Genomic DNA, 6647 nt, shown 5'->3' with positions numbered 1-6647 from the left:
TCGATAATCCAGAAAAGTCATTAAAAATTTTATAACTTCACTATAACTGGTTAACATTTTCCAACAAATTAAAACTCTTTAACAATTTATACTAACACTCGTTTGATTAAAAAAACGCGCTGCCAAACTGACATTTCTGCACTTTTCACACTCTCACAAGACTCACAGGTAGGTCCAGTGGTATAGACTCACCAAAAAATCACCCAGTGGCGTAGAATTATTTTAGACAAAGACGCAGATAGAAAGCTATGAGTTAGAGAGAGAATAGCAATGGCGACGTCCGAGATAGGAAAATAAGAAACGAAGGCCTGGAGAAACCAGGTTGAACGCGGTATAAGGCTCTCTCTTTCTCTTTAAGGCATTTAAACAAGGATAGCCTATCATACATATCCTATACCAGAGATGAAACGGGAGATTGCTCATGCGAGGTCCCGAGGCAATCCCTACCGGTAGGCGGCGCTGGTGTTGGCAAACGCGTGTCTCAGGTCCATCTAACCCCTAACGCCATCTATCGGAAGAGACCACGAAGCACGAGCGTTAAGCTTAGAATAGGGTAAAACATATATGCATTGTTGCCAGAAAGCGGAATAAAGAGAGAGCGGAGATATTTTCTCGGACCTCTCTGTCTTTCTCGCTGTTAGCTTCTAGCAGAAGAGTCGAGGCAAAATCTTTCCGTTTCGCTTTGCCGAAAATCTACCAATATTCGATGTCATTTATATTTGCAGGCCAATGCCTTTATACATGATTTTTTCAGCATATTTATTTATCAGCATTGATTTATTTAAATCAATAATAAATTAAGGAAATGCGTATTTGATATATAATAATTATTTTAACTATAATTTCATCGTTATATTTCGCTTATTTCCGTAAAATCTGAATTTCTTTAGTTTATTATTGATTATTGTAAGTCAATGGCCATTAAAAAAAATTTAATCTTAAAAAAAAAAAAAAAAAGTACCGTTCAGGAATCGAACCCGGACCCACAAATCGCCACGCTATTACCTTACCGCCTAGACCACGAGGCTTCTTCAGTGCACCGTAAACAGATAGTCTTTTTAGGGCTTGAAATCTTCTTTTAAACCATATAAATAAACGAGCAACCGACAGCTTTATTCATTATTATTCTGTCATAATGGTACACAAATTAAGGAATAATTATATTTTGAATAGTTTTCAAAAGCTTTTCCAATAGCCAAGAACGAAGATAAATAATCAACGCTCGCAGTTTCCGTTCTTGGTTATTGGAAAAGCTTTTGAAAATCTACATTATATAATTATTCTTTAATTTGTGTACCATTATGATAGAATAATAATGAATAAAGATGTCGGTTCTTCGTTTATTTATATGGTTCAATAGAAGATTTCAAGCCCTTAAAAAGACTATCTGTTTACGGTGCACTGAAGAAGCCTCGTGGTCTAAGAGGTAAGGTAATCGCGTGGCGATTCGTGGGTCCGGGTTCGATTCCTGATCGGTACTTTTCTTTTTTTTTTAAGATTAAATTTTTTTAAATTGCCATTGACTTACAATAATCAATAATAAACTAAAGAAATGCAGATTTTACGGAAATAGGCGAAATATAACGATGAAATTATAGTTAAAATAATTATTATATATCAAATACGCATTTCCTTAATTTATTATTGATTTAAATAAGTCAATGCTGATAAATAAATATGCTGAAAAAATCATGTATAAAGGCATTGGCCTGCAAATATAAATGACATCGAATATTGGTAGATTTTCGGCAAAGCGAAACGGAAAGATTTTGCCTCGACTCTTCTGCTAGAAGCTAACAGCGAGAAAGACAGAGAGGTCCGAGAAAATATCTCCGCTCTCTCTTTATTCTGCTTTCTGGCAACAATGCATATATGTTTTACCCTATTCTAAGCTTAACGCTCGTGCTTCGTGGTCTCTTCCGATAGATGGCGTTAGGGGTTAGATGGACCTGAGACACGCGTTTGCCAACACCAGCGCCGCCTACCGGTAGGGATTGCCTCGGGACCTCGCATGAGCAATCTCCCGTTTCATCTCTGCCTATACTCTTTCCAGTCACTCAGTCCAGGCGGGGAAAAATCCATGGGGAAGTATGGTTCCTAAACGCATCAAAAAAATCTTGCAGGCCATTAGTGGCGGTCATTGTACATGTGGCGATGTCAGTAATAAATGATAAGGATTAATTATTATTTGTCTAAAATTCATCATATTTTGCATATTAGTAACAATAACTAATAATGGATACATTCACTGATATTGATTTAGAATATGAAGATATAGAAATTCTAGACGATGCGTTGGTTAGAGAAGGTTAGATACTGAAAATAATTTATTAATAAAATATATTTTTTTTTAAATGAGTGTCTTCCTCTTTATACGAATAAAATATCATTGAGTCTCTTACGTATTCTGTAGTGCCTTTAATAATTGGAGCGGAGTATATGCATTGCACAATGATATAATGTCAATATGTATATAACAAAATTAATAAAAGTATCATTCCTATAACATTAACATAATATTTTAATCTTTAGTGTCTGTAGTATATTCATTTATTAATAAGTTCTATGTGTAAAGCTCTGTAGCTATCTTCAATTTTTTAAATAAAATTACTTTTTATTTAATTATAGGGACGCATGATTTAGAAGAGAGTACAACATTCGAGGATGACTGTAACAAACCAGAAAATTGTAAAAAATGTAAGAAAATTTAGGATTTAATAATAATAATTACTTTAAATATTAAGATAGCATAATTTAATCAGTTCTGATTTTTACCAATAGCTGCTAATTGGACAGATAGTGCAATCTTAGCATTAATAGCTCTATACGAAGCAAAGACTGAAATAGAGAAAAGGAAAAGTAGTGCTGTCTGGAGGGATATTTCAATGGAATTGAGAAAACTCGGACATTTTGTAAGTAAACCTTTAAAAAATGTTTTAATTAAAAATAGTGTGTTACTGTGTGTGTGTAAAATAATTTTTCTATAAAAATTATATATAAAAAATGTTTTAAACTGGGGTTAGGTTATTGCTATACTTACTTAATAAAAATGATACAAATTGCTTTTAGATGGAAGCTGATCAAGTGCGCTGGAAAATGAATGGATTGATAAAATGTTATATGGAAGTTGAAGATAACAATAACAAAAGTGGTAGAGGGAGGATAGATTTTAGATGGTATGAACAAATGAAAAATTTATTTGGTCATCGTGAAATTATTAACTGCAGTCACACACACATTATAACGTCAACATTTCCTACAATGAGATTAAATTCTACAGAAAAGCTTTTAAGCAATGAGAAGTTAAAACAAAACGTAGAAACTATGCTATACTTCAGTAAAATGACTATACCAACTTGAAGAATGATGTACTACGAGCTAATAATATTAATACCCTTAGTAGTGGTTGTAATAAAACTATAGCAGTAAGAAAACGTAAAATTGAAAATAGTTCTACTCCGGAAAAATTAAATCAAAATGTAAAACAGGAGAAAAAGAAATTGCATTCAATACTTGGTACTAGCTCTTCAGTTGCAAGAAAGAAGATTGTTTTGGAAGAGCAGTGGATCGATTATTTTAAAAATAGGAGTCATAAAGATAATGAACAGGAGAAAGTTAACAAATATATTTTAGGAAAGCAAGATGAAAAAATAATTTTACAGAAAAAAATAATTATATTAAAAGAAAGAGAAATGGACTGGAAAGATAAAATTGAAAGACGTAAATATGAATCGAAAATGGAAAGGCACAAAGAAAAGTTAGCCGTTGAAAGAGAGAAGTGCAATCTCTTATAAGATTATTTTGAAAATTACAAAGGATAATTATTCAGATTCTCTTCCGAAACTGTAGCTTATTTTTTAAGAAATTTTTATTCCTGCATATTTCAAGTACGTTTATATGTATTTCATAACTGAAACACTACTTCTTTCATCATTTTTTAAGAATGTTTTTAAATTGAAATACTCATTTTGTGATATTAAAGATATGATAGATCTCAAAGGAATACAAATAGTTATTCCTTTTTAACAGCTGTGATTAATATTATTTTCCAAAGATTTATGTTTAAATAAAAGTTATGTCTTTTTTTTTAAATATAAAGAATTACCGTTATTTTTTATAGTAGGCAAATGTTATATATTTATATAGAAATAAATAGAAATTTATGTAAAAATTATACGAATGTAATACTAATTATGTACTGTTAAAAATCTAATAAATGCAGCTTAATAAAGATTGATTTAATATATACTATCAGTCTATTCATATAGAAACCAAACTGAACTTATACCTTAGTCTTTATTAGGGCAGATGACACAATTGATTTATTTTTTTCATAACATTTAACAGTCCAGAATACGTACATAGCTCATACTGGTTTATTATTTATTAATTTAAGGTAAGGAATTAAATTAATCAAGTAATTTGCTTTAAAAACACCATGTGTGTAATTGTTATATATTATAAAATAGTAATAAAGCACTATAATATTTACTGTAAGGACATTTCTTGAAATAGTATGGCTCTACGATCATTATTATTAGAAGTTTCATGTATAATAATATTTTCTTCTTCATAGTTTCCCTACTCTTCTTCTTGCATATATAAATCATCTACAGCTTCACCTTCATTGATGCATATATTGTGTAGAATACAAGCACATACAATCAACTCTGTTACAAATTGCATATTTCGTAACTCAGTGAAAAATTTGATACGACTAAACCTACCCTTTAGAACACCAAAAGCTTTTTCTACAGCCATTCGGATTGATAAATGTAAATAAGTAAATTCTTTTTGTTGTAATGAAAGGTGCCCATTATCTAGAAATGGAGGCACTAACCATGGCAAACTAGGGTAAGCAGAGTCTCCAATAATATAAGTATCGTTTGGAAATAAATCTTTACTTTCCTGGGCATGTTGAAATAACGCAAACTTTCTTAATACTCGTGCATCATGTAATGAGCCTGGTTCTCCACAATATATATTTATAAACACCATTCTCGAGTCCACAACAGCTTGCAAATTTAAAGAGTAAAATTTTTTTCTATTGTAATAGTCTTCTCCGTTATGTGGTGGTTTTTCAACTTTGATGTGGCAACCATCTATTGCACCAATACAGTTGTTAAATCCTTTTTTACTATAAAATCAACGTTTTATGCTATTTATTCTATTTTCGCTTGGCCATTTGATATTATTATCAAATTTAGATAATAACCATGACGTAACTCGTCTAATAACACGGAATACTGAAGATATTGAGACATCAAATCTGTCAGCAATGGTGCGGAGTGGTTCTGTGTTAGACATATACCATAAATATATCAAGAAACTCCATTCAGCAGTAATAACTTTTCGCCCAAAATTATGCTGTGGTAATACTTCTGACGATTCCAATTCATCTACAATACATAAATATGTATTAATTATTAATTAAAACTTTCCAAATAGTAATTATTAATTTTTAATACATACGTATTAATACATTAGCTGTATGCCGTCTTAATCTCAGATGCTCCTTAAATTCTTCATCAGTCCATTGATGTAGAGTTTCAATATAATTATCAACGCGATGGCATCGTCTCCCATTTAATAAAAATTGCAATAAAGGAAACAAAATGTCATCCCTTTCCTCAATTACAGACGACGCATCCGACGATTCGTCATTTATTGCAAGTATATTACTGTTACTGCTACCACTGCTATTACTGCTACTACTGCTTCTGCTGCTTCTGGTTTAAATTATTCAATTTTACATTGTATAACCAGTATTCTAAGTTGCTTCTTAATTTAATATTATTTACCAGATTTTAAATATATATATATATATATATATGTTTCTGTTACCAAATTCAGTTAATAATTCTTGTGTTTATAATATATAATATATAATGAAAATAAATTTAAATTTATAATAATATAGTAATCAGTTTAAATTTAATATATTATAAAATTCACTGGCAGTACTATTAGTACTATCATATCTATAAGATGCTAGACATAAAATGTATAAATTTCAGTATCTGTAGTACTGGCAGTGAATTTTCAAACACGGCACATGATACCCTAAAAATTCAACTGTCATAAGTAAGCTTAGAGGCGACTAGTATAAGTCGACTTAAAGTCAGCTATCACAAGTCGTCTTAAAGTCAACTTTCATAAGTCAGCTTACAGTCAGACATTGTTGACTTATAGTCGACTTAAAGTCAACTTATAGATGACTTTCAGTCAGCTTCATCAGCTAGTCAACTTTTCAAACGTCGGCATATAGTCAACTATAAGCCGACTTTTTGCTGTTAGGGTCGTGGAAATTATTAAAATGTAATGCACGTAAATATGCTGCAGCTCAAAAGAACGAGCTATACAAGACAGGTAATATATTATTTAAAATGGTAATAATGTTTATTTAAATTAAAGTAATTCCTTTTAGGCGGTGGAAAATCAAAGGCCCCGGCCGTCGATGAGGTCTTTGAAAAAGTGATCTCTTTAATAGGGAAATCGGCTGTAGGTATTGCTGATTGTTTAGGGAGCGATCATATACCTCAGGCGAAATCAAGCAATCCTAGGGGCAAAAAGAGGCCTACGACAAGCAATGAGCGGAGAACTACCGTTTCCGAACTACTGCAGGACAGTGATTCAGAAAATGCAGA

At 31.4% G+C, this 6647-nt stretch overlaps 1 pseudogene; it reads right to left on the bottom strand.

Annotated features, from left to right (window-relative positions):
• Positions 1-4581: 4581 nt before the first annotated feature.
• Positions 4582-6082, bottom strand: LOC136781565 (uncharacterized; annotated as a pseudogene).
• Between the last annotated feature and the right edge of the window lie 565 nt (positions 6083-6647).

This window comes from Prorops nasuta, unplaced genomic scaffold (assembly GCF_024137725.1).
Source record: "Prorops nasuta isolate Cenicafe-Biocafe unplaced genomic scaffold, Cenicafe_Pnas_1.2 PNAS00023, whole genome shotgun sequence".
NCBI classification, from domain to species: Eukaryota; Metazoa; Arthropoda; class Insecta; order Hymenoptera; family Bethylidae; genus Prorops; species Prorops nasuta.
The sequence above is the reverse complement of the archived record's forward strand: the minus strand, read 5'-3'. Positions and strand labels throughout refer to the sequence as shown.